Source organism: Pseudophryne corroboree, unplaced genomic scaffold (genome assembly GCF_028390025.1).
Source record: "Pseudophryne corroboree isolate aPseCor3 unplaced genomic scaffold, aPseCor3.hap2 scaffold_462, whole genome shotgun sequence".
Classification (NCBI taxonomy): domain Eukaryota; kingdom Metazoa; phylum Chordata; class Amphibia; order Anura; family Myobatrachidae; genus Pseudophryne; species Pseudophryne corroboree.
The window spans coordinates 71611-97715 of NW_026970077.1; the positions used below are offsets into that span (position 1 = coordinate 71611).

At 44.7% G+C, this 26105-nt stretch overlaps 11 non-coding genes across 11 annotated transcripts; 9 read left to right on the plus strand and 2 right to left on the minus strand.

Moving 5' to 3' along the window:
• Positions 1-4406: 4406 nt before the first annotated feature.
• On the minus strand, positions 4407-4570 carry LOC135027203 (U1 spliceosomal RNA). The gene has a single exon (XR_010223709.1). It is a non-coding gene; the product is annotated as a U1 spliceosomal RNA (small nuclear RNA).
• A 144-nt stretch (positions 4571-4714) lies between these two features.
• Positions 4715-4830, plus strand: LOC135027216 (U5 spliceosomal RNA). The gene has a single exon (XR_010223719.1). It is a non-coding gene; the product is annotated as a U5 spliceosomal RNA (small nuclear RNA).
• Positions 4831-5100: 270 nt separating this feature from the next.
• LOC135027222 (U5 spliceosomal RNA) lies at positions 5101-5216 on the plus strand. The gene has a single exon (XR_010223725.1). It is a non-coding gene; the product is annotated as a U5 spliceosomal RNA (small nuclear RNA).
• Positions 5217-5502: 286 nt separating this feature from the next.
• On the plus strand, positions 5503-5618 carry LOC135027215 (U5 spliceosomal RNA). The gene has a single exon (XR_010223718.1). It is a non-coding gene; the product is annotated as a U5 spliceosomal RNA (small nuclear RNA).
• A 275-nt stretch (positions 5619-5893) lies between these two features.
• Positions 5894-6009, plus strand: LOC135027223 (U5 spliceosomal RNA). The gene has a single exon (XR_010223726.1). It is a non-coding gene; the product is annotated as a U5 spliceosomal RNA (small nuclear RNA).
• A 1683-nt stretch (positions 6010-7692) lies between these two features.
• On the plus strand, positions 7693-7856 carry LOC135027235 (U1 spliceosomal RNA). Its single transcript, XR_010223737.1, has one exon. It is a non-coding gene; the product is annotated as a U1 spliceosomal RNA (small nuclear RNA).
• Positions 7857-8008: 152 nt separating this feature from the next.
• Positions 8009-8172, plus strand: LOC135027169 (U1 spliceosomal RNA). Its single transcript, XR_010223678.1, has one exon. It is a non-coding gene; the product is annotated as a U1 spliceosomal RNA (small nuclear RNA).
• A 670-nt stretch (positions 8173-8842) lies between these two features.
• On the plus strand, positions 8843-9006 carry LOC135027214 (U1 spliceosomal RNA). The gene has a single exon (XR_010223717.1). It is a non-coding gene; the product is annotated as a U1 spliceosomal RNA (small nuclear RNA).
• A 152-nt stretch (positions 9007-9158) lies between these two features.
• LOC135027208 (U1 spliceosomal RNA) lies at positions 9159-9321 on the plus strand. Its single transcript, XR_010223713.1, has one exon. It is a non-coding gene; the product is annotated as a U1 spliceosomal RNA (small nuclear RNA).
• Positions 9322-9992: 671 nt separating this feature from the next.
• Positions 9993-10156, plus strand: LOC135027180 (U1 spliceosomal RNA). The gene has a single exon (XR_010223688.1). It is a non-coding gene; the product is annotated as a U1 spliceosomal RNA (small nuclear RNA).
• Positions 10157-25812: 15656 nt separating this feature from the next.
• Positions 25813-25928, minus strand: LOC135027221 (U5 spliceosomal RNA). The gene has a single exon (XR_010223724.1). It is a non-coding gene; the product is annotated as a U5 spliceosomal RNA (small nuclear RNA).
• Positions 25929-26105: the final 177 nt, after the last annotated feature.

Below are 26105 nucleotides of genomic sequence, written 5' to 3' on the forward strand. Positions count from 1 at the left end.
GTCCTGCAGGCCATGTCACTGGCAATTCTGACGACTTCTCTCCTGCCTGGGATTCCTCCGATGCATCCTTGAGTCTAACGCCTACTGCTGCTGGTGCTGCTGTTGTTGCTGCTGGGAGTCGATGGTCATCCCAGAGGGGAAGTCGTAAGACCACTTTTACTACTTCCACCAAGCAATTGACTGTCCAACAGTCCTTTGCGAGGAAGATGAAATATCACAGCAGTCATCCTGCTGCAAAGCGGATAACTGAGGCCTTGGCATCCTGGGCGGTGAGAAACGTGGTTCCGGTATCCATCATTACTTCAGAGCCAACTATAGACTTGATTGAGGTACTGTGTCCCCGGTACCAAATACCATCTAGGTTCCATTTCTCTATGCAGGCGATACCGAAAATGTACACAGACCTCAGAAAAAGACTCACCAGTGTCCTAAAAAATGCAGTTGTACCCAATGTCCACTTAACCACGGACATGTGGACAAGTGGAGCAGGGCAGACTCAGGACTATATGACTGTGACAGCCCACTGGGTAGATGTATTGACTCCCGCCGCAAGAACAGCAGCGGCGGCACCAGTAGCAGCATCTCGCAAACGCCAACTCTTTCCTAGGCAGGCTACGCTTTGTATCACCGCTTTCCAGAATACGCACACAGCTGAAAACCTCTTACGGCAACTGAGGAAGATCATCGCAGAATGACTTACCCCAATTGGACTCTCCTGTGGATTTGTGGCATCGGACAACGCCAGCAATATTGTGCGTGCATTATATCTGGGCAAATTCCAGCACGTCCCATGTTTTGCACATACCTTGAATTTGGTGGTGCAGCATTATTTAAAAAATGACAGGGGCGTGCAAGAGATGCTGTCGGTGGCCAGAAGAATTGCGGGACACTTTCGGCGTACAGGCACCACGTACAGAAGACTGGAGCAACACCAAATACGCCTGAACCTGCCCTGCCATCATCTGAAGCAAGAAGTGGTAACGAGGTGGAATTCAACCCTCTATATGCTTCAGAGGATGGAGGAGCAGCAAAAGGCCATTCAAGCCTATACATCTGACCACGATATAGGAGGTGGAATGCACCTGTCTCAAGCGCAGTGGAGAATGATTTCAACGTTGTGCAAGGTTCTGCAACCTTTTGAACTTGCCACACGTGAAGTCAGTTCAGACACTGCCAGCCTGAGTCAGGTCATTCCCGTCATCAGGCTTTTGCAGAAGAAGCTGGAGACATTGAAGGAGGAGCTAAGACAGAGCGATTCCGCTAGGCATGTGGGACTAGTGGATGGAGCCCTTCATTCGCTTAACCAGGATTCACGGGTAGTCAATCTGTTGAAATCAGAGCACTACATTTTGGCTACCGTGCTCGATCCTAGATTTAAAACCTACGTTGTATCTCTCTTTCCGGCAGACACAAGTCTGCAGGGGTTCAAAGACCTGCTGGTGAGAAAATTATCAAGTCAAGTGGAACTTGATCGGTCAACAGCTCCTCCTTCACATTCTCCTGCAATTGGGGGTGCGAGGAAAAAGCTCAGAATTCCGAGCCCACCCGCTGGCGGTGATGCAGGGCAGTCTGGAGCGACTGCTGATGCTGACATCTAGTCCGGACTGAAGGACCTGCCAACGATTACGGACATGTCGTCTACTGTCACTGCATATGATTCTCTCACCATTGAAAGAATGGTGGAGGATTATATGAGTGACCGCATCCAAGTAGGCACGTCAGACAGTCCGTACGTATACTGGCAGGAAAAAGAGGCAATTTGGAGGCCCTTGCACAAACTGGCTTTATTCTACCTAAGTTGCCCTCCCACAAGTGTGTACTCCGAAAGAGTGTTTAGTGCCGCCGCTCACCTTGTCAGCAATCGGCAAACGAGGTTACTTCCAGAAAATGTGGAGAAGATGATGTTCATTAAAATGAATTATAATCAATTGCTCCGTGGAGACATTGATCAGCAGCAATTGCCTCCACAAAGTACACAGGGAGCTGAGATGGTGGATTCCAGTGGGGACGAATTGATAATCTGTGAGGAGGGGGATGTACACGGTGATGAATCGGAGGATGATGATGAGGTGGACATCTTGCCTCTGTAGAGCCAGTTTGTGCAAGGAGAGATTAATTGCTTCTTTTTGGTGGGGGTCCAAACCAACCCGTCATTTCAGTCACAGTCGTGTGGCAGACCCTGTCACTGAAATGATGGGTTGGTTAAAGTGTGCATGTCCTGTTTATACAACATAAGGGTGGGTGGGAGGGCCCAAGGACAATTCCATCTTGCACCTCTTTTTTCTTTCATTTTTCTTAGCGTCATGTGCTGTTTGGGGAGTGTTTTTTGGAAGGGCCATCCTGCGTGACACTGCAGTGCCACTCCTAGATGGGCCAGGTGTTTGTGTCGGCCACTTGGGTCGCTGAGCTTAGTCACACAGCTACCTCATTGCGCCTCTTTTTTTCTTTGCGTCATGTGCTGTTTGGGGAGTGTTTTTTGGAAGGGCCATCCTGCGTGACACTGCAGTGCCACTCCTAGATGGGCCAGGTGTTTGTGTCGGCCACTTGGGTCGCTGAGCTTAGTCACACAGCTACCTCATTGCGCCTCTTTTTTTCTTTGCGTCATGTGCTGTTTGGGGAGTATTTTTTTGAAGGGCCATCCTGCGTGACACTGCAGTGCCACTCCTAGATGGGCCAGGTGTTTGTGTCGGCCACTTGGGTCGACCTCGGTGCAAATTTTAGGACTAAAAATAATATTGTGAGGTGTGAGGTGTTAAGAATAGACTGAAAATGAGTGGAAATTATGGTTATTGAGGTTAATAATACTTTGGGATCAAAATGACTCCCAAATTCTATGATTTAAGCTGTTTTTTAGGGTTTTTTGAAAAAAACACCTGAATCCAAAACACACCCGAATCCGACAAAAAAAATTCGGTGAGGTTTTGCCAAAACGCGTTCGAACCCAAAACACGGCCGCGGAACCGAACCCAAAACCAAAACACAAAACCCGAAAAAATTTCCGGTGCACATCTCTAGTGGCCATGCCCTGTCACTGTGCAGGAGCCAGCACCTCTCACACACTAGTCCCCGGGTGCAGCCCCCAACCCCCGGGACACCCGGAGCAACAAAATGTAGATTCAGGCCATCAGGCCACGCCCCTACCTATGAAACCATGCCTCCTTTTTACCATTGCGCTGCTTATCTGCGCGCACTGCATTACAATCTCCCTCGCCACCTCTCTGGGTGTCACCAGTGATAGTGACACCTCTGCCATGCTTGTAGCAGCTGGTCCTAAGATCTACGCCTCAAGCCCTGAGTGTTTGCCCTTGTGACTTGTTGATCATCATAGCAAAGCAGATGCTTACAGAAAACTGCAGGGGCTTAGATTGAAAATAAAAAAATTGATGGGTATAAGGTAGAGAGGAGCGGGTTCGGTTCTCCGAGTACCGAATTCCCCACGAACTCCACGTGGTTTACACTGGTCCGAGGCAGGCTCGGTTGTTCCCGCCTGACTCGGAAAACCTGAACAAGGGAAAATGTCATCATCCCGCTGTCGGATTCTCGCGAGATTCGGATTCCATATAAAGAGCTGCGCGTTGCCGCCATTTTTACTCGTGCATTGAAGAGAGAGCGGAGAGGATGTGGCTATGTTCTCTCAGTGGAAATCTCAATATCAGTGCTCAGTATCAGTGGTTACTTATTGCTGCTCAGTAATACTAGTAGTGTTTCTCTCCTGCTCAGTGTCAGTTCTCAGTAGTATCCTCATCAGTGCTCAGTATCACTGCTCATTGTCTTGTGCTGCATTGTGGTGCTCAGCATACTACAGTACATTACTAATAGTCCAGTGCTGCATCTTGCTGCTCAGTGTCAGTTCTAGTATCCTCATCAGTGCTCACTATCACTGCTCATTGCATTGTGGTGTTCTGTATACTACAGTAACATAGTAATATAGTAACATATAGTAACATAGTTTTTGAGGTTGAATAGAGGCAAATTGCCCATCGTGTTCAACCTGTTTTAAGTTGTGATGATTCTACATACTTGCTGAATAATGTTTTATGACTAGTTAGCTACTACAACTCATGTTACCCCCGGATTAACCATGTTGATATTTTAAGTATTATAACCTTGGATAGCTTTTTCATTCAGAAATGTATCCATTCCTTTTTTAAATCCAATTACAGAGTCCGCCATTACCACCTTCCCTGGCAGGGAATTCCACATCCTGATTGCCCTAACAGTGAAGATCATAGTATCTCACCTGGCAGCTAAGTAGGAGTTGGGCTAGAGCTGTGGAGGATTGCTGCTCGGGCACCCCATGTCAAGTGAAGGAGATCCAACTGAGGCAGCACAAGGGAACTCTCGAAAGAAGAACAAGGCTAGAGGAAGATCTGAGACAAAGAAATCTGACATTTACCAGAGCTGACCAGAGGAAAGCACAAACACAGTCCCCCACTACCACAAATAATGCAGTCGAGTTTCCCACATTTGGGGAAATCACAGGGGTCAGCATACCCAGAATGCAATGAATGAACCTCACCCTGGGAGAACAATCTTCATGACCATGGTATCTCCTATGCAAAATAAGTATGATTTGGGATAGGGCTGGGGAGGGCCGCTGCTCAGGCACATCTCTGTCAAGTAAAGGAGATTCAACTGAGGCAGCACAAGGGAACTCTCATCTGGGGACAACAACTGCAGGGAGAACACATATTTTCAGATGAAAATCTTGGTCATGCTCTGGTTTCTCTTCAGAACGAACAAATCTTTCGCCTTTTACTAAAGATTTCCGTGGAGAGGAGCAAAACCGAGTTTTACCTCAATTTTTGCGTGCCCCATCTTTTTGGGGTTTCTTTTATCGGTTTAAAGATAGAATGAGTGTGCTTTAATGTAAGCTCATTTGCATAGAAATTACAGTAAATGTTTGTTTCTTTTCAAACAGAACTTTCTTGACCATGCTGCTTGCTTGAAAGATCTGGGAGCACATGGAATACAGTACAAACCATGCTTATAGCAAGGAGAAGCCAGGTGAGAAATCTGCTTTCTTTCAAATTGGGCGCTCACTTTGATCTGAATGAGGACTGCTGGCACGGCACTCAGGCGACAGTTGGAATCTTGGTCATGCTCTGGTTTCTCTTCAGAATGAACAAATCATTCGCCTTTTATTAAAGATTTCCGTGGAGAGGAGCAAAACTGAGTTTTATCTCAATTTTTGCATGCCCCATATTATTGGGGTTTCTTTTATCAGTTTAAAGACAGAACGAGTGTGCTTTATTGTTAGCTTTAATGTAAGTTTATTTGCATAACAATGACAGTAAATGTTTGTTTCTTTTCAAGCAGAACTTTCTTGACCATACTAATTGCTTGAAAGATCTGGGAGCACATGGAAAAGAGTACAAACCATGCTTATAGCAAGGGGAAGCCTGGTGAGAAATCTGCTTTCTTTCTTTCAAATTAAGTGCTCACTTTGAGCTGAATGAGGACTGCTGGCATGGCACTCAGGCGACAGGTGGAATCTTGGTCATGTTCTGGTTTCTCTTCAGAACGAACAAATCTTTCGCCTTTTACTAAAGATTTCCGTGGAGAGGAGCAAAACTGAGTTTTATCTCAATTTTTGCATGCCCCATCTTATTGGGGTTTTATTTTATCGGTTTAAAGATAGAACGAGTGTGCTTTAATGTAAGCTCATTTGCATAGAAATGACAGTAAATGTTTGTTTCTTTTCAAACAGAACTTTCTTGACTATACTAATTGCTTGAAAGATCTGGGAGCACATGGAAAAGAGTACAAACCATGTTTATAGCTAGGGGAAGCCTGGTGAGAAATCTGCTTTCTTTCATTCAAATTGGGTGCTCACTTTGAGCTGAATGAGAACTGCTGGCATGGCACTCAGGCGACAGGTGGAATCTTGGTCGTGCTCTGGTTTCTCTTCAGAACTAACAAATATTTCGCCTTTTATTAAAGATTTACGTGGAGAGGAGCAAAACTGAGTTTTATCTCAATTTTTGCATGCCCCATATTATTGGGGTTTCTTTTATCAGTTTAAAGACAGAACGAGTGTGCTTTATTGTTAGCTTTAATGTAAGTTTATTTGCATAACAATTACAGTAAATGTTTGTTTCTTTTCAAACAGAACTTTCTTGACCATGCTACTTGCTTGAAAGATCTGGGAGCACATGGAAAACAGTACAAACCATGCAGTATCACAAGAGCCTTTATTTGATCTTTCATGAAGATAGAGCAGAATTGAGGACACGTCAACAATTTCTGCTGAAGGTGGTTCATCTTTCCACATGGTGCCTTTGGCCACTGCTCCCAACAGGATTGGGTGTCCTGCTTCCATGCAGACCATTATGCGCTGGATCTGTGGTAAGATTCAGCATGCTCATTCCACGGCAGGATTGCCGTTACTGAATTAGGTGAAGACCCATTCTACTAGAAAGGTGGGTTCATCCTGGGAAGCTGGTCGGGGAGTCTCGGCATTGCAACTTTGCCGAGCAGCTATTTAGTAAACACTTTTGCTAAGTTTTACAAGTTTGATACCTTGGCCAATGATAACCTCAAGTTGGGTCATTCGGTGCTGCAGAGTCGTACGCACTCTCCCACCCGTTCAAGAGCTTTGGTATAACCCCATGGTTCTTAATGTGACCCCAGCATCCTCTAGGTCGTATGAGAAAATAGGATTTTAATACCTACCGGTAAATCCTTTTCTCTTAGTCCGTAGAGGATGCTGGGCACCCGTCCCAGTCCACACTGTTTCTGTGTCTGCAGTTATTACTTGTGGTTATACACATGTTGTGTTGTGGTTCTGGTCAGCTTTTTGCTGCAATTGTTCATGCCGTTGGCTTGTGTTCTGTTGAATGCCACATTCTGCGGCATGCTTAAGATGTGAGCTGGTAAGATGCTCACCTTAGTTTAACAATAAATCCTTTCCTCGAAATGTCCGTCTCCCTGGGCACAGTTCCTATAACTGGAGTCTGGAGGAGGGGCATAGAGGGAGGAGCCAGTTCACACCCTTTGAAAGTCTTAAAGTGCCCATGTCTCTTGTGGATCCCGTCTATACCCCATGGTTCTTAATGTGACCCCAGCATCCTCTACGGACTAAGAGAAAAGGATGCCCTTGCGCACTATCCTGACTTCTCCTCCCGTCTGCTTACTTTGTGCCTTTCAACGCACAATGCGAACTACAGGTGGTGCTGCAGGGCCCACACCCTTTTACTTGCCTTACAGAACAGCTCTGGAGCTGTTACAGTGCCCAGCTGCTGCAAGAAATCAGCTTGAATGCTTCAGGGGATGGGGCATGGCCAACATGAGCCCCACACCAAAGGAGGGTGGGGGTGTTTAATGCGAACTAGGGGTCATCCAAGCACCGCAAAAGGCCGCCATGCCCTGCATGCCCCTTTTCTCTTTTCATATGCAGATGAGGGTTCCAGCCAACTTTGGCCCACTGCTTGGATGACATCACCGTATGCAAATCCGTCTTCTGCAGACCTTCTCCCAGGAATGCTTTTACTAGTTGTTACATTTGGTTTGTTGTTTGGGGGTGCTTCAGTATTAGGCAGCCTTCTGCCCTCCCATGTTCATCTGAAAATATGTGTTCTCCCTGCAGTTGTTGTCCCCAGATGAGAGTTCCCTTGTGCTGCCTCAGTTGAATCTCCTTTACTTGACAGAGATGTGCCTGAGCAGCGGCCCTCCCCAGCCCTATCCCAAATCATACTTATTTTGCATAGGAGATACCATGGTCATGAAGATTGTTCTCCCAGGGTGAGGTTCATTTATTGCATTCTGGGTATGCTGACCCCTGTGATTTCCCCAAATGTGGGAAACTCGACTGCATTATTTGTGGTAGTGGGGGACTGTGTTTGTGCTTTCCTCTGGTCAGCTCTGGTAGAAGTCAGATTTCTTTGTCTCAGATCATCCTCTAGCCTTGTTCTTTTTTCGAGAGTTTCCTTGTGCTGCCTCAGTTGGATCTCCTTCACTTGACAGGGGGGTGCCCGAGCAGCGACCATCCCCAGCTCTAGCCCAACTCCTACTTACCTGCCAGGTGAGATACTATGATCAGGAAGGTGCTTCTCCCAGGGCAAGGCTCACCCATTGCACTCTGGGTGTGCTGCTCCTACGATTTCCCCAAATGTGGGACACTTGACTGCATAATTTGTGTTTCCTCTGGTCGGCTACTCGTATAATTCAGATCTCTTTGTCTCAGGTCTCTCTCCAGCCTAGTTTGCTGTCTGTTTCCACTTCTCTTTTCTTGAGCCGCTGCCTTCTATGCCCTTGTGCACTCTCCTGACTTCTCCTGTCTGCTTACTTTGTGCCTTCCAACGCACAATGCAAACTACAGGTAGTGCTGCAGGGCCCACACCCTTTTACTTGCCTTTCAGAGCAGCTCTGGAGCTGTTACAGTGCCCAGCTGCTGCAAGGAATCAGCTTGAATGCTTCAGGGGCTGGGGCATAGCCAACATGAGCCCCACACCGACGGAGGGTGGAGGTGTTTAATGCGAACTAAGGGTCATCCAAGCGCCGCAAAAGGCCGCCATGCCCTGCATACCCCTTTTCTCTTTTCATATGCAGATGAGGGTTCCAGCCAACTTTGGCCCACTGCTTGGATGACATCACCGTATGCAAATCCGTCTTCTGCAGACCTTCCCCCAGGAATGCTTGTACTAGTTGTTGCATTTGGTTTGTTGTTTGGGGTGCTTCAGTATTAGGCAGCCTTCTGCTCTCCCATGTTCATCTGAAAATATGTGTTCTCCCTGCAGTTGTTGTCCCCAGATGAGAGTTCCCTTGTGCTGCCTCAGTTGAATCTCCTTTACTTGACAGAGATGTGCCTGAGCAGCGGCCCTCCCCAGCCCTATCCCAAATCATACTTATTTTGCATAGGAGATACCATGGTCATGAAGATTGTTCTCCCAGGGTGAGGTTCATTCATTGCATTCTGGGTATGCTGACCCCTGTGATTTCCCCAAATGTGGGAAACTCGACTGCATTATTTGTGGTAGTGGGGGACTGTGTTTGTGCTTTCCTCTGGTCAGCTCTGGTAAAAGTCAGATTTCTTTGTCTCAGATCTTCCTCTAGCCTTGTTCTTGTTTTGAGAGTTTCCTTGTGCTGCCTCAGTTGGATCTCCTTCACTTGACAGGGGGGTGCCCGAACAGCGACCCTCCCCAGCTCTAGCCCAACTCCTACTTACCTGCCAGGTGAGATACTATGATCAGGAAGGTGCTTCTCCCAGGGCAAGGCTCACCCAATGCACTCTGGGTGTGCTGCTCCTACGATTTCCCCAAATGTGGGACACTTGATTACATAATTTGTGTTTCCTCTGGTCGGCTCTCGTATAATTCAGATCTCTTTGTCTCAGGTCTCTCTCCAGCCTAGTTTGCTGTCTGTTTCCACTTCTCTTTTCTTGAGCCGCTCCCTTCTATGCCCTTGCGCACTATCCTGACTTCTCCCGTCTGCTTACTTTGTGCCTTCCAATGCACAATGCAAACTACAGGTAGTGCTGCAGGGCCCACACCCTTTTACTTGCTTTACAGAGAAGCTCTAGAGCTGTTACAGTGCCCAGCTGCTGCAAGAAATCAGCTTGAATGCTTCAGGGGCTGGGGCATAGCCAACATGAGCCCCACACCGAAGGAAGGTGGAGGTGTTTAATGCGAACTAGGGGTCATCCAAGCGCCGCAAAAGGCCGCCATGCCCTGCACACCCCTTTTTTATTTTCATATGCAGACGAGGGTTGAAGCCAACTATGACCCACTGCTTGGATGACATCACCATATGCAAATCCATCTGCTGCAGGCCTTCCCCCAGGAATGCTTGCACTAGTAGTTGCATTTGGTTTGTTGTTTGGGGGTGCTTCAGTATTAGGCAGCCTTCTGCCCTCCCATGTTCATCTGAAAATATGTGTTCTCCCTGCAGTTGTTGTCCCCAGATGAGAGTTCCCTTGTGCTGCCTCAGTTGAATCTCCTTTACTTGACAGAGATGTGCCTGAGCAGCGGCCCTCCCCAGCCATATCCCAAATCATACTTATTTTGCATAGGAGATACCATGGTCATGAAGATTGTTCTCCCAGGGTGAGGTTCATTCATTGCACTCTGGGTATGCTGACCCCTGTGATTTCCCCAAAGGTGGGAAACTCGACTGCATTATTTGTGGTAGTGGGGGACTGTGTTTGTGCTTTCCTCTGGTCAGCTCTGGTAAAAGTCAGATTTCTTTGTCTCAGATCTTCCTCTAGCCTTGTTCTTCTTTCGAGAGTTCCCTTGTGCTGCCTCAGTTGGATCTCCTTCACTTGACAGGGGGTGCCCGAGCAGCAATCCTCCACAGCTCTAGCCCAACTCCTACTTACCTGCCAGGTGAGATACTATGATCTTCACTGTTAGGGCAATCAGGATGTGGAATTCCCTGCCAGGGAAGGTGGTAATGGCGGACTCTGTAATTGGATTTAAAAAAGGAATGGATACATTTCTGAATGAAAAAGCTATCCAAGGTTATAATACTTAAAATATCAACATGGTTAATCCGGGGGTAACATGAGTTATAGTAGCTAACTAGTCATAAAACATTATTCAGCAAGTATGTAGAATCATCACAACTTAAAACAGGTTGAACACGATGGGCAATTTGCCTCTATTCAACCTCAAAAACTATGTTACTATATGTTACTATATTACTATGTTACTGTAGTATACAGAACACCACAATGTAATGAGCAGTGATAGTGAGCACTGATGAGGATACTAGAACTGACACTGAGCAGCAAGATGCAGCACTGGACTATTAGTAATGTACTGTAGTATGCTGAGCACCACAATGCAGCACAAGACAATGAGCAGTGATACTGAGCACTGATGAGGATACTACTGAGAACTGACACTAAGCAGGAGAGACACACTACTAGTATTACTGAGCAGCAATAAGTAACCACTGATACTGAGCACTGATATTGAGATTTCCACTGAGAGAACATAGCCACGTCCTCTCCGCTCTCTCTTCAATGCACGAGTAAAAATGGCGGCAACGCGCAGCTCTTTATATGGAATCCGAATCTCGCGAGAATCCGACAGCGGGATGATGACATTTTCCCTTGTTCAGGTTTTCCGAGTCAGGCGGGAACAACCGAGCCTGCCTCGGACCAGTGTAAACCACGTGGAGTTCGTCGGGAATTCGGTTCTCGGAGAACCGAACCCGCTCCTCTCTACCTTATACCCATCAATTTTTTTATTTTCAATCTAGCCCCAGCAGTTTTCTGTAAGCATCTGCTTCGCTATGATGATCAACAAGTCACAAGGGCAAACACTCAGGGCTTGAGGTGTAGATCTTAGGACCAGCTGCTACAAGCATGGTAGAGGTGTCACTATCACTGGTGACACCCAGAGAGGTGGCGAGGGAGATTGTAATGCAGTGCGCGCAGATAAGCAGTGCAATGGTAAAAAGGAGGCATGGTTTCATAGGTAGGGGCGTGGCCAGGTGGCCTGAATCTACATTTTGTTGCTCCGGGTGTCCCGGGGGTTGGGGGCTGCACCCGGGGACTAGTGTGTGAGCGGTGCTGGCTCCTGCACAGTGACAGGGCATGGCCACCCAGCATGACGCCTCCCTTCTTGACCATGCTGTAATTGCAGTCGCACTGCAGTTCAGCGTGATCATAAACAATGGTGTAGCCTCCTGCTGGTGCAGACTGTATGTGCGCGCAGGAAGCCGCCACCATTTTTTTGATCACAGCGGCTGAATGTGATGTCATACAGCCGCTGTGACCACGCCCCCTGTGTCTCCTCCGTTGCAGACCCCATTTTGAAGCCTTGCCCCCGCACCGCTCCATCCCTGACTTGGAAATGGAGTGTTGCTGACCCCCCTCTCCCCCGCCGCCCCGATTGACAGGCAGAGGCGATCGCATTCTCTGCGGGGTGCCGCAGAAAATGCAGGCACATGCGTATGCTCTTAGCAATTTTTGCAGTTGGATCGCTTATTGTGATTGCAATCCAACCTGAATCAGGCCCTATTACCTATCACAATGCGCTGCGGGCAGTACAAAATTGGGTTAATATAGGAGTAAAACTCCCAGACCTGTGCTCCTTAACTGTACCTGGTGGCTAGTGGAGAGGCTGCCCAGTAATCAGTGTCCACGCCAGTGCGCACACGGTCCACCCCCTACGGCCACGCTCCCCTTCATCAGCGGCCTCGTGATCAGGAAGGGCGGTGTGTGTGTGACTGACCTTAGGAAGAAACTGGAGCCTCCGCTGCAGTGACCCAGCAACCAGGGCACGGGAGTATACAGCGCCACTGGGAGTGATGAAGCTGCAGTAAAGATGTCTATTAGACCTAGCCTGCTGCAGCCCTTGTAGATTCTCATAAAACAAGTTCTTCTTTTCTTGTCAAAATTAATAGCTAAGAATAGGCTGCCTGAGGCAGGCCCCTGTTAAGTGGCCTGCTACTGAAGGCACCAACTACAAACTGAGCTCCCTGTTCATGGAAGCGGGGTTATAGAGGAGGATGCGCTGAGCATCTTGGGAACAGTCAAAAGCTTTGAGCCGGTTGGTGCCTCAGATCAAGATCCTACTCTACACCCCAATGTGAATCCTTGTGGAGTCCAGTGTACCCCACAGAAGAAATTAATGTGTCACACCCATTGGCAGCAACCTTAGAATAGCTGCTGACGGGCACAATTGAGAAAGGAAGGGGGGGGGGGACATTTGAATCCAGCACATAGATGCAATTCAAATATGTAATTTGTACCTTCCTATTTTAAAATATAATGGATGAACCTCACCCTGTGAGAACAATCTTCATGATCAAGAGATCTCATATGCAAAATAAGTATGAGTTGGGATAGGGCTGGGGAGGGTGGCTGCTCGGGCAGCCCCTCCCCCGTCAAGTTAAGGAGATTCAACTGAGGACGCACAAGGGAACTCTCGTCTGGGGACAACAACTGCAGGGAGACCACATCTGTTCAGATGAACATGGGAGGGTGGAAGGCTGCCTAATATTGAAGCACCATCAAATATCAAACCATATGCAACAACTAGTACAAGCATTCCTGGGGGAAGGTCTGCAGAAGACGGATTTACATACGGTGATGTCATCCAAGCAGTGGGCCAAAGTTGGCTGGAACCCTCATCTGCATATGAAAAGAGAAAAGGGGCATGCAGGGCATGGCGGCCTTTTGCGGTGCTTGGATGACCCCTAGTTCGCATTAAACACCCCCACCCTCCTTTGGTGTGGGGCTCATGTTGGCCATGCCCCATCCCCTGAAGCATTCAAGCTGATTTCTTGCAGCAGCTTGGCACTGTAACAGCTCCAGAGCTGTTCTGTAAGGCAAGTAAAAGGGTGTGGGCCCTGCAGCACCACCTGTAGTTCGCATTGTGCGTTGGAAGGCACAAAGTAAGCAGACGGGAGGAGAAGTCAGGATAGTGCGCAAGGGTATCCTTTTCTCTTAGTCCGTAGAGGATGCTGGGGTCACATTAAGAACCATGGGGTATAGACGGGATCCGCAAGAGACATGGGCACTTTAAGACTATCAAAGGGTGTGAACTGGCTCCTCCCTCTATGCCCCTCCTCCAGACTCCAGTTATAGGAACTGTGCCCAGGGAGACGGACATTTCGAGGAAAGGATTTATTGTTAAACTAAGGTGAGCATCTTACCAGCTCACACCTTAAGCATGCCGCAGAACGTGGCATTCAACAGAACACAAGACAACGGCATGAACAATTGCAGCAAAAAGCTGACCAGAACCGTAACACAACATGTGTATAACCACAAGTAATAACTGCAGACACAGTATAGACTGGGACGGGTGCCCAGCATCCTCTACGGACTAAGAGAAAAGGATTTACCGGTAGGTATTAAAATCCTATTTTCTCATACGACCTAGAGGATGCTGGGGTCACATTAAGAACCATGGGGTTATACCAAAGCTCTTGAACGGGTGGGAGAGTGCGTACGACTCTGCAGCACCGAATGACCCAACTTGAGGTTATCATCAGCCAAGGTATCAAACTTGTAAAACTTAGCAAAAGTGTTTACTAAATAGCTGCTCGGCAAAGTTGCAATGCCGAGACTCCCCGACCAGCTGCCCAGGATGAACCCACCTTTCTAGTAGAATGGGTCTTCACCTAATTCAGTAACGGCAATCCTGCCGTGGAATGAGCATGCTGAATCTTACCACAGATCCAGCACATAATGGTCTACATGGAAGCAGGACACCCAATCCTGTTGGGAGCATACAGGACAAACAGAGCCTCTGTTTTCCTAATCTGAACCGTTCTGGTGACATAAATTTTCAAAGTTCTGACCACAGCCAGAGACTTTGACTCAACGAAGGTGTCAGTGGCCAAAGGCACCATGTGGAAAGATGAACCGCCTTCGGCAGAAATTGTTGACGTGTCCTCAATTCTGCTCTATCTTCATGAAAGATCAAATAAAGGCTCTTGTGATACTGCATGGTTTGTACTGTTTTCCATGTGCTCCCAGATCTTTTTTTTAAGCAAGTAGCATGGTCAAGAAAGTTCTGTTTGAAAAGAAACAACATTTACTGTCATTGTTATAGAATTTGGGAGAAAAAAACAAGAAGAAATCTGCACTGTTGACGCACTGGACAGAATGAATGAATCATAAAATATAACCATTATTAAGTATGTATTAAAATTGGATAAATATTAATATTATTATCCCAAACTGCAGTGAAACATAAAGGTTAAAATCACAGAACTAACATACACGTGCATAAGAAGAATAAAGAGATGTGAAAAAAAGGTTTAAAAAGCGTGTCCGTGTGTGATTATTTTTGAAGGCACAACCCTGGCGGGGTTGTTTATATAGATATATATATGTTGCTAATAATCACTTTCTAGCGTAATGTTATTAAATAGCTGTTAGTATCTATGTCGTCAGGTACCACTGGGTCGTATCCTATATACTCCCTTCACTCAATAGGGGTTACCTCCCGGGAAGCCATCCCAATTGGCGAATTTGTGGGGGTGATTGAGTATAACCGGTAAGCTAACCTCCAATTTGTGGGGTGCTTAGGTAGATGGGGATCACTTATTTCTCTGTGTCCCCTAAGACTATACTCCTAAATTCAATACCACAGGGGGATAGCTTTCTATATCGGATAAGGAATCACTTGATAGGGAAATCTCTATGCATCATGGAAAGATCATATTTATTATTATCCAAACTAAAAAAATGATGAATAGCTTTAATTTAGCTGTTTAGATATAGTTAATTGGCGAGATATACCAACAGGTGCGGTTGCCTTAAGGAATATGGCAATTCCAATATAAATAGCAGCCCTCCTTCATATAATCAGCCAGATCTTATTAAATCTGGTCCAGATATAGCCGTTCAGATATACTTAATTGACAACATATATCAATCGGTGGGGTTGCCTTAAGGAATATAGCAATTCCAATTCTCATATAAATAGCAACCTTCCTTCATATATTCAGCCAGATCTTATTTAATCTGATCTAGGCGTAGGCAATAATGCTTTCCTTAGAGGTATAGCCACCTCAATTCTTATTAGGAAGCAAAGTGTCTGTCATAATGGTTTATCCAATTCATCTAAGAAATAATATATTCCATGTGTCAGAGATTCATTACTCTCTATTTACACTGTTAAAGAGATAATTCTTATTATGTTACAGTGTAATGAAATTATCATATAGGGAGATGTGGCAATTCCATGTGCTATATATATAATAACCCTTAGTGGTCCAGATTCCACAATGAGGAATTTTCTTATAAACCGCTGAAACACACAGCTGTTTGACTGACTTCCAAATATATCTATCTCACTTTGTAACAGTCTTATGATAGAGAAACTGTTACATATTCGGTCACTTAGTTATCTAAAGGTAAACAGACTCAGTGTGAGGGTAATATAATATATCAAATGCGCTGTCAATAATCGTGGTAACTGGTGTAATAATGTGGTATATTGAGTATGCTAGTAAGGCATATAACTGCTCTCCAGCCTTTAAGTGTTACCAATCAATTTGTTACACTGTAAAGGATTTATGGTGTCCTGTTAGGACATGCAGCTGCTATGCTGACTCAAAGATTTATCCATTTGTAACAATTATGTAACAGTTATATACATGTTACTGGTATTACATAGAAATAGTATGACACAGGCCAGCAGTCCCATGTGTCTAGATTCCACAATAGGAGATTTTCTTTGTCTTATTAACTGCTGGAACACACAGCTGCTAGACTGACTTCAAATATATATATTACTTTGTAACAGTTGATAAAGCCAAATATTTATCTTATTTAAAACCCTTTAAGAGGTCTAAGAACACTGTACGCTATTGACGTATGGAGTACCGTAAGGGTACGCACGTTGCGTAGCAATCGCTTAGCCGTAGTCGAGACGCTCAAGCGTCACGTTCGCTCACGGCCAAGAGATCACAGGCAGGCACGCTATTGGCTGCCGACTAACGTAATGGTTCGCTATAGCGTAGCGGACGCTCGGGACCACGAGGAGATCACCAGCGGCGCTGACGCTCACAATGTTAAACCTTTATATGTAAACCATGAACAATGTATTATACAGGAAAACCTTAGTGTAGTGATAGAGTGTGGATGCAACACAGTGTAACCTTATTAACTTAAAAGCTGTTCGAGCGTCACCGACGCTCTGAGAATACTTAACACTATAAGAAATACACAAATACCGGGCTTAGGGTCTAACGCCTTATATGAATGTTATACTTGCAAAAAGAATAATACAATACAAGTCATACACTACAATATAACATAGACTAACTAACCAGGTAACTACACAGGAAATACAATACAATACAATTACGTTTAAGGGAAAATGAGAGAGAAAGAGGAAGAGAGAGAGAGATATGGCTCACAATAACAATAAAGACAATATGATTACGGAGAAAACTTACGCACAAAGGAAACAATCGCATGCGCCTCTGGATATCCAGCTCCCGATTATCAGTGGTGAGAACCGTTGAAGAGAGTGAACTGGATATGATCGGCTTGTCTATTTATGCCCCACACACAATACAATACAATGGTCCCTACAATCTCATTGTTCATTGGACACAGGAATTCGTCTTCGCATTATAACAAAAGGTCATAGGTTGATTCATACAGGTGGGCTGTGTCTATTTCCAACTGCTCAGGTGGGTGGGAAACTAGGTTTCCCGCCGCATGGATAAGTAAGTGCAAATAATAGTAAAAGTACATAAACTTCTTATGTCCATAACTATTCGCACGAGCGATTAATCCGCTTCAAACCAACACCGGAATATTGCTAATTAAATACTCTTCCGATGGATACTAAACACCACTGTATGACCCATGTCTGACCCTTCGTATCAAACAAAGAGGGATCTCTTTGTCCATGAACATGCTACATTAACTAAACTTTCAGAATCTATCAAAGGGACCATAATCTACAAAATACATTATATGGTGAAAATATATAACGATTGAGTCGCCCGCTAGACGCATACAAACTCTACCGTAAATCCGCATATCGTGCGCCTGCGGGTGCACGCGACTGTGAGTATGCGCATGCACGGGAGAGCTCTTGCACGCGCAGCGGGAGCTCGCATGAGGTGCAAATATGGCAGTGTGCATCATGATATTTTTCTGACTTTGACAGTCCACCCTTTGGCAGTCAACAATAACTGCCACTTCCTAAAACATTTCAAAACGAGCAAAATATATGTCAGGTGTAAATACATTTCCATGGTTGGGTAAGGGAGGAGAGAAGAAGGTGTGAAAAGGGTATGACCTAGTGAGATAGCAGAAGCATGTGTGTATGAATCCATGTTTGGGGGGTCATGTATCATCGTGCCGTACGTGTTTTAAATCAAGCTTCGAGGTATTGCGAAGTATACATTTGAATTCCTTCTTATCCCGCGGTACGGGTCTGTGGATGGGCTGTCAAACTTTACCGAGCTCTTTTCGGCTTTTTGCAACAAAATGGGGGAGCACATTTTAGTTGATGATACATGAATGGGGGAATATGTGATTGCTGATATCTGTGCCTGTATTCCCTATCGACTATGTGTGTCATTACCTGAAGGTTGTAGAAATGAAGAAAAAGAACAATTATGGTAAATGCAGTGGTATTCTATGTCAGGTTGATGAACATTTGTCGGTTGAAGTCTTGTTCGGTGTCTGTTGAATGCAGTCTTCTTTGGGTTTTTGCCAAAAAGTGTGGGCAAAAGCTTTGTCAATGTCCATAGACTTACAAAAGTGTTGGGCTAGCGTAATTTTAAAATTTCTAGGGAAACTGGGGGTCTATGGCATAGTTCATCAAATATCTGTGTATAAGGTTGTCAAAACTTCTTCTTTAATCCATCAGTTGTCTGTATACAGGATCATCAAATTTCTTGTCCAAGTGGGTCTTTTTACCTTGGAGAAAACGGAAAAACAGGTGAAAGAAACGGACCGTATAATCGCATTTTCATCACATCATTGTCTCTACCGTTGGGTCATAGATCAAATCCATTGGAATTACAATTTCCTCACTCCTTAGACTCATTACCCTGGTACTACGTTTGCACTTCGTTAAAGCCTGAACGCATCTAAATATCAAGCCAATCGATATGACAACACCTAAGATACATAGGAGAAACTTCCCAACATCCATTATGACTCCTTGAGCCCATTCTCCTAAACCAGAGAACCAATTTTGCGGGTTCAACCATGACACCCAACCAGTCAGCTCATTACCCACAGCAGCAAGGGTGAGATTGTGTCTCCTGCGAAATTCCCACTTTAATTGGAGAATGTCGTCCATCTTTTGGTCTATGACCTCGACCGGATCCTCGGTGCTATTCGTAATATATGTGCAGCATTTCACGCCGTACTGCGTTGCCAGTGTGACACAATATCCACCTGTTACTGCTGTGAGATAATTAAGAACCATTCTATGCTGAACCAGTTCTGTTTTATAAGCTTGAAGCTCTCTTCCAGTATACCTAAAAGTGTCATCATACATTTCTGTGATATTGTCTAACAAATTTGCAAGCGCAGAGATATACCTATAGTTCAGCACTCCTCTAGCGGTGCGAGTGAAATCTAGCGCAAGTAGAACCTGAATCCCGGTGGATTCATGGATCATGTCAGAGGCCGAATGCTCTGTTCTTTCTGTCAGTTGCCTTTTAACTACGTGCTCGTAATGAGTGTGAGTATAAGGAGCTTGGGCACCACGGTGTATATCTTTCATTTTGGCATGTGATACAGTCATCACTTCAGGCAGTACTTTTCCAATATAACACAATCCTTCAGAGTTTGGGGCAAGCCACTTATACGCCTTCCTCCCGCATATGAAATATGCATCATCGGGGAGGACATATGGGACGGAGTAGGACATAACCATATTACACATCTTCCATGTGAAATCTCCTAACCCTAATTCTCCCATCTGTCTAGTACACGTATCAGTTTGTACGATATGTGCACAGTATCCTGGTGATACCTCTCCAACTCTCGTAATCCTACTTCCTAGGGTATACCTATATCGGAAAGATTTTTCTCTACTGGCTATGTGGCGTATAAGCTCTGTATCTGTAGGCATTCTATCTGCTCTATATGAAAAGGTCATGGTTTGGTTACTCCATGACACTTCCCATTTTCCCGGCTTTCGGGGATTGGTAATGTTAAAACATATTAGGGATCTATCCACATGATATTGGTGGAGCTTCAAACTAGGAGGACTGGAGATATTAAACCTACTGTCCACCGGTCTCCCACCCTTTAGCTCAAGTACCTCTCCTACCGTTAAAGGAAATGGTACTAGCCCTGATTTGCTGTGACCTTGAGGTACTTGAGAGCATACCCAACAATCTGTTTGATTCAACACACTACCCACTAAGCAGTGATAGTCACTCAATGGATGCCGGTCCATATGGATATTAAAACTGGATTGGCATTTCTTGATGCTCCCATCCTCAACTACATTGTCACAGAGCCTACAGATACTGTTTTCTTCAGCTAACAATCCTTCAAAATGTTTACAAATAACATGGCTGTTGGATCGTTTCCAGTACTCGCCTTTGCTCGGTGCTTGTGTTGCTATTGGAAATTTACACCTCCGTCTTAGTCATTGGAACCTTTCTGGTGTCAAAACTTCTTTCTCGACCTCACTGGTACTCTCACCGAAACAGACTGCTCTGGTCAACATCAGGGTCAACATGAAAACACGGCTCACAGTCTCTCGAGGCGAGTCCATCTTACAGGAGGAGAAAAGAAGAAATTTGTAATGGGGGTACAGGAAAACAGTTTGAGGGGGAGAGAAACTTGTTACGATAATTAGTTCTCTAGTCTTGTTGTTCTTCTTGTTCTGCTGTCATCTCAAAGGTGCTGTCTCTCAGTCTTCCAACCGAACACTCTGGTGATACAATATTTCTTCCAAACCAGCGATCTTTCTGTAAGGAGCAAAAATCTTGCATTACCATTTGTCTAACTGAGGGGTGACATACCATCTTTAAAACATGAAAACATGAGTGAGAAGAGAGAAAACACAAAAAAACAAAAGAGAGAGAGAACCGTTCATATATGTATATATCACATAAATCAACAATAAACAACCACAGGAAAAAAAACATTTTTCAAACATTTTTAAAACATTGTCAGATCATCATCAGGCTGTCATATCTACATGTCCCATGGTTTCCTTGCGCAGTCCCTCCCACCAGCACCTCCATACTCCACCCTCTGTATCTGGCCAGGATACATTGATGCGGATAGGTCATGCTGGGGTTTGGTAGACTTCTGCAAAGACCAAGCAGATATGCAATGTTTGAGTCCTACCAATAATCGTCAGAGATGGGGAGAGAAAAATAAACATTTCACAGATACATTTACAACGTTTCACCCGGTCATTCCTGTGTCTTCAGGGAATGACCTCCCAATTTATTAACCGTTACCTCAGGCTTACCATCAGTCCTAATGATCACCTTTCCTGACTACATATCATGAGTGTGGCCCAAAATTCTTCCTATATGATCCCTGATTATAATTTGGTGTGTCATAATTTTGCTCATTTCTCTGTCTAGGGGGTCTGACTTTATGTGGGCTGTTACAGTTGCCGGCATAATGCCCTTCTCTTCTACAAAGATAACAAATCCTTGGCTTCCTCCATGTGCTAGGGGCCTGGGGTTTCGGTCGACTTGATGCCTCCTCTAGTGCTTGGATGCTCATTACCATCAACCGCTCTCCCTGCGCTTCCCTGGTTCTTTGGATGTTGCGGTCATGCTCGATAGCGGACTCTCTTAATGCAGCCACCGAGATACCTCTCCAGTGAGGTATAGATGTTTGTACCCTGACTTTTAGTGTGTCTTTTAAGCCGTCCATTAATACGGACACAGCTACTTCTCTGTGGTGTACATTAGTTTCAATGTCATCTATACCAGTGTACCTAGGCATATCCTGCAGAGCCCGGTGAAAATACTCTGGTGTGGATTCACCTTCTTTTTGTCTTATTGTAAAGATTTTATTCCACTTTACTACTGCAGGAAAATATACTCCTAACTGTAGATTGATTCTTTTTACATTATCTTGGTTATACTTGTCTGTTAGTGGTACTTCCTCATCTAGCTTACAATCAGCAATAAATTTCAATGAATCAACATCGGGGGGTAAGCATGCCCTCAAAACTGTCCTCCAATCTTTGTTATTTGGCTCTGCAGTATTTCCTAGCTCTCTAATATACTTTTGACAAGCAACTAAGTCTTTCCTGGGATCAGGAAATTCAGACAGAATTGTTCTTAATTCTGTTCGGGAAAAGGGGCAGTACATGGCGATGTTCCTGACAGGAGTGGCTCCTGTAGTGTCAGTTTTCCCATTTGGTACTGCAATTACCCTGACAGGATTAAGTCCAGTGACGTCATTCTGAATTGATTCTACGATATGAGGCACATTTGTTTGTGCGTGATGTATAACACCATACGTACCTGTGGACACGACCTCACCTGACCCTCCGTTAGGGGGTTTGATTACAGTCTTTACCGATTTGGTCGCGTCCACCTGGATGTCTTGTGTGATGGCTGCTGGAAAAGGTGCCGACATCGTGCTGGGCTCACTTTCTTGTTGGTGATCCTGAGGAAAGTTTAACATGGGGTGCGACTTGCATGGGTTAATAGTTGTACATTTAACACTTTCATTTTTATAAACCTTATTACGTTTGTTACTCTCATCCTTAATACAGTTGCTAAGTGCATTTTTATCATACATCATTGTGCCTTTCTCCGCAACCATAATCCTCTCCATTGCCATGTCTCTCCTCTCAAGATGAAAGTCAGGTATGTAAGTTAAATTTCTTTGCCTTTCACTTTCCTGTTGCCATAACTGCAAACAATCATCATGTTTAACCCGTTGTCTCCAGGATTTTATGAGACAGATCCTCCGCCTTAAATTATGCAATACCTTCGAGTCAAAACTACCTATCCCAGGAAATGGTGCTTTATCCCCCACAGTCATTCGTGTCCATTCGTCACAAAAGGTCTCAGTGTGGGGACCATATCTCCCCCACATTACTAACCGAGCAGACCCTCGGGGTCTGCAAGCCTCTGCAGTCTGAACCCTGACTGCTGAACGTCCCTGTGTTGTGCACTTGGCTGCCATTGTGGACCTCTTTTAACACAGAAAAACTTCCTAAAATGCACCAAACACAGTCTACGGTGGGAGTTTTCCAAGCTCTTCCACCAGCTTCTTCTGCTCCGGGTATCTCCGGTCCGCCTTCTAGCAGACACGTGTAACCGTTACAGGCCCTATCTCTAGAGATTTTCCTGAGAGACCAGTGAAAATTCCCTTCCTTTTTCTTTACACAAATCACGCTTGCATGTGCTCCCTACAACACGTATGAGGGCAAGATTTACGCATGGATATACTACCTCATATCACGTTGCGTTATTGGTCACACATACAACCGTGCGGTCCAATCGTACCACTTATAGACACTTGTTGCCCATAAATGGTAGGATCATTGGAGTCTCCCTACTGTGCTCCAAAACAGCCAGAGCGTAATACAACGAAAACTTTATCACACTCTGTCGCACGTTTTCACTTAGACCGTGCTCATCACGTTCCACCAAGATCACCCAGATCACTCAGTTCACCAAGCGGGATTCAATACACTCATACCGTTTTCAACCCACTATCATTCTATAGTTTTCTGATCAGAAAAATAATTTCCCGTAATCTGATAGTTCTCCCCAGAGGCGTTACAGTAAAGTAAGGTATTTAAACTAAGTTTTGGAAACTGAAATCAATTTGTGCTATTATCGCGTGGCTATATTATACCGCCCCCACTAAAACAATGCTACTGTGCGGTTTGAGTTTCGGTGGGCGTACCCAGACGCTCCGTTGCGTAATATACGCTGCGTGCGTCGGCCTTTGTGTTGCGTTCGCGAGTCTCAGCCTTTTTGTTAGAGACACGTGTACGCTGGCCACACAAAAATACAATTAGCACGTTTATCAATGTAGATGATCTTTAACTGTAATCATCTACCAAGCACCACACAGGTCTTTCCTTGTATCTCAGGCGAAGCTGTGCGTGTGTTTTACAAATTACCCCTTAATGTATCGTTTTTACTCTTTAACTACCAATAGCAACAAATCTTTCTCAGCACGTTATCAATTGTGAAATGGCAAACAGGAGAGTGATATGAAAATACACGAAAAAGAAATGCAGCTATATGCGTGTGTATGCAAAACAGAAATAAAACAGTTTTAAAAGATACTAGCGTGTTGTTCTTACCTCCGGTTCCCGGATTCCTTCAGCACCCTTTACTAAGCGAAGCAGACGCTTATCCAGTCAGCACTGCGAGGAATATGATCTCCCGCCCTTTGCTGATGGATAATGTCTGCTGAAATTACCTAGTGCAGATATGTGAAGGACGGGCGAGCCGCCAATTGATAAAGCCAAATATTTATCTTATTTAAAACCCTTTAAGAGGTCTAAGAACACTGTACGCTATTGACGTATGGAGTACCGTAAGGGTACGCACGTTGCGTAGCAATCGCTTAGCCGTAGTCGAGACGCTCAAGCGTCACGTTCGCTCACGGCCAAGAGATCACAGGCAGGCAAGCTATTGGCTGCCGCTAACGTAATGGTTCGCTATAGCGTAGCGGACGCTCGGGACCACGAGGAGATCACCAGCGGCGCTGACGCTCACAATGTTAAACCTTTATATCTAAACCATGAACAATGTATTATACAGGAAAACCTTAGTGTAGTGATAGAGTGTGGATGCAACACAGTGTAACCTTATTAACTTAAAATCTGTTCGAGCGTCACCAACGCTCTGAGAATACTTAACACTATAAGAAATACACAAATACCGGGCTTAGGGTCTAACGCCTTATATGAATGTTATACTTGCAAAAAGAATAATACAATACAAGTCATACACTACAATATAACATAGACTAACTAACCAGGTAACTACACAGGAAATACAATACAATACAATTACGTTTAAGGGAAAATGAGAGAGAAAGAGGAAGAGAGAGAGAGATATGGCTCACAATAACAATAAAGACAATATGATTGCGGAGAAAACTTACGCACAAAGGAAACAATCGCATGCGCCTCTGGATATCCAGCTCCCGATTATCAGTGGTGAGAACCGTTGAAGAGAGTGAACTGGATATGATCGGCTTGTCTATTTATGCCCCACACACAATACAATACAATGGTCCCTACAATCTCATTGTTCATTGGACACAGGAATTCGTCTTCGCATTATAACAAAAGGTCATAGGTTGATTCATACAGGTGGGCTGTGTCTATTTCCAACTGCTCAGGTGGGTGGGAAACTAGGTTTCCCGCCGCATGGATAAGTAAGTGCAAATAATAGTAAAAGTACATAAACTTCTTATGTCCATAACTATTCGCACGAGCGATTAATCCGCTTCAAACCAACACCGGAATATTGCTAATTAAATACTCTTCGATGGATACTAAACACCACTGTATGACCCATGTCTGACCCTTCGTATCAAACAAAGAGGGATCTCTTTGTCCATGAACATGCTACATTAACTAAACTTTCAGAATCTATCAAAGGGACCATAATCTACAAAATACATTATATGGTGAAAATATATAACGATTGAGTCGCCCGCTAGACGCATACAAACTCTACCGTAAATCCGCATATCGTGCGCCTGCGGGTGCACGCGACTGCGAGTATGCGCACGCACGGGAGAGCTCTTGCACGCGCAGCGGGAGCTCGCATGAGGTGCAAATATGGCAGTGTGCATCGTGATATTTTTCTGACTTTGACACAGTCTTATAGTAAAGAGACTGTTACACACTTTGTCATTTAGTTATCTCAAGGTTAGCAGATTCTGTGTGAGGATAGTGTTCTGTTAGAACATGCAGCTGCTAGGCTGACTCATAGAAAATGTATCCATTTGTAACAAATGACACATACAGCATTAAATTAATATCTATAGCAGCCGATGTGACATCTCTACTCTTATCATAATTGTCTGGTTATTGCCAATCTGGACAGCAGGAGTGATATATATTCACTAGTCCCAATATCCCATCATATAAATATACCCACACTGATATACTTTCTTATCAAGAGTTATTAGTAGCTATCTGTATGCACTTTAGAAATTGTAATTGCTAAGTGACATCATATCTAGTGTATTCCTTTCTTATAGCTCAGCTTCTATTCCCTATTAGTGGAGACTAACAGCTAACATCATAATCATATATTTTTGTTTTATAACATTTCACATGAGTCAAATACACGCGGACACGCCGTGCCCTACACGCGTGTTTCACTGCATCTATGGCAACTTACATTAAAGCTAACAAGAAAGCACACTCGTTCTGTCTTTAAACTGATAAAAGAAACCCCAATAATATGGGGCATGCAAAAATTGAGATAAAACTCAGTTTTGCTCCTCTCCACGGAAATCTTTAATAAAAGGCGAAATATTTGTTAGTTCTGAAGAAAAACCAGAGCATGACCAAGATTCCACCTGTCGCCTGAGTGCCATGCCAGCAGTTCTCATTCAGCTCAAAGTGAGCACCCAATTTGAAAGAAAGAAAGCAGATTTCTCACCAGGCTTCCCCTAGCTATAAACATGGTTTGTACTCTTTTCCATGTGTTCCCAGATCTTTCAAGCAATTAGTATAGTCAAG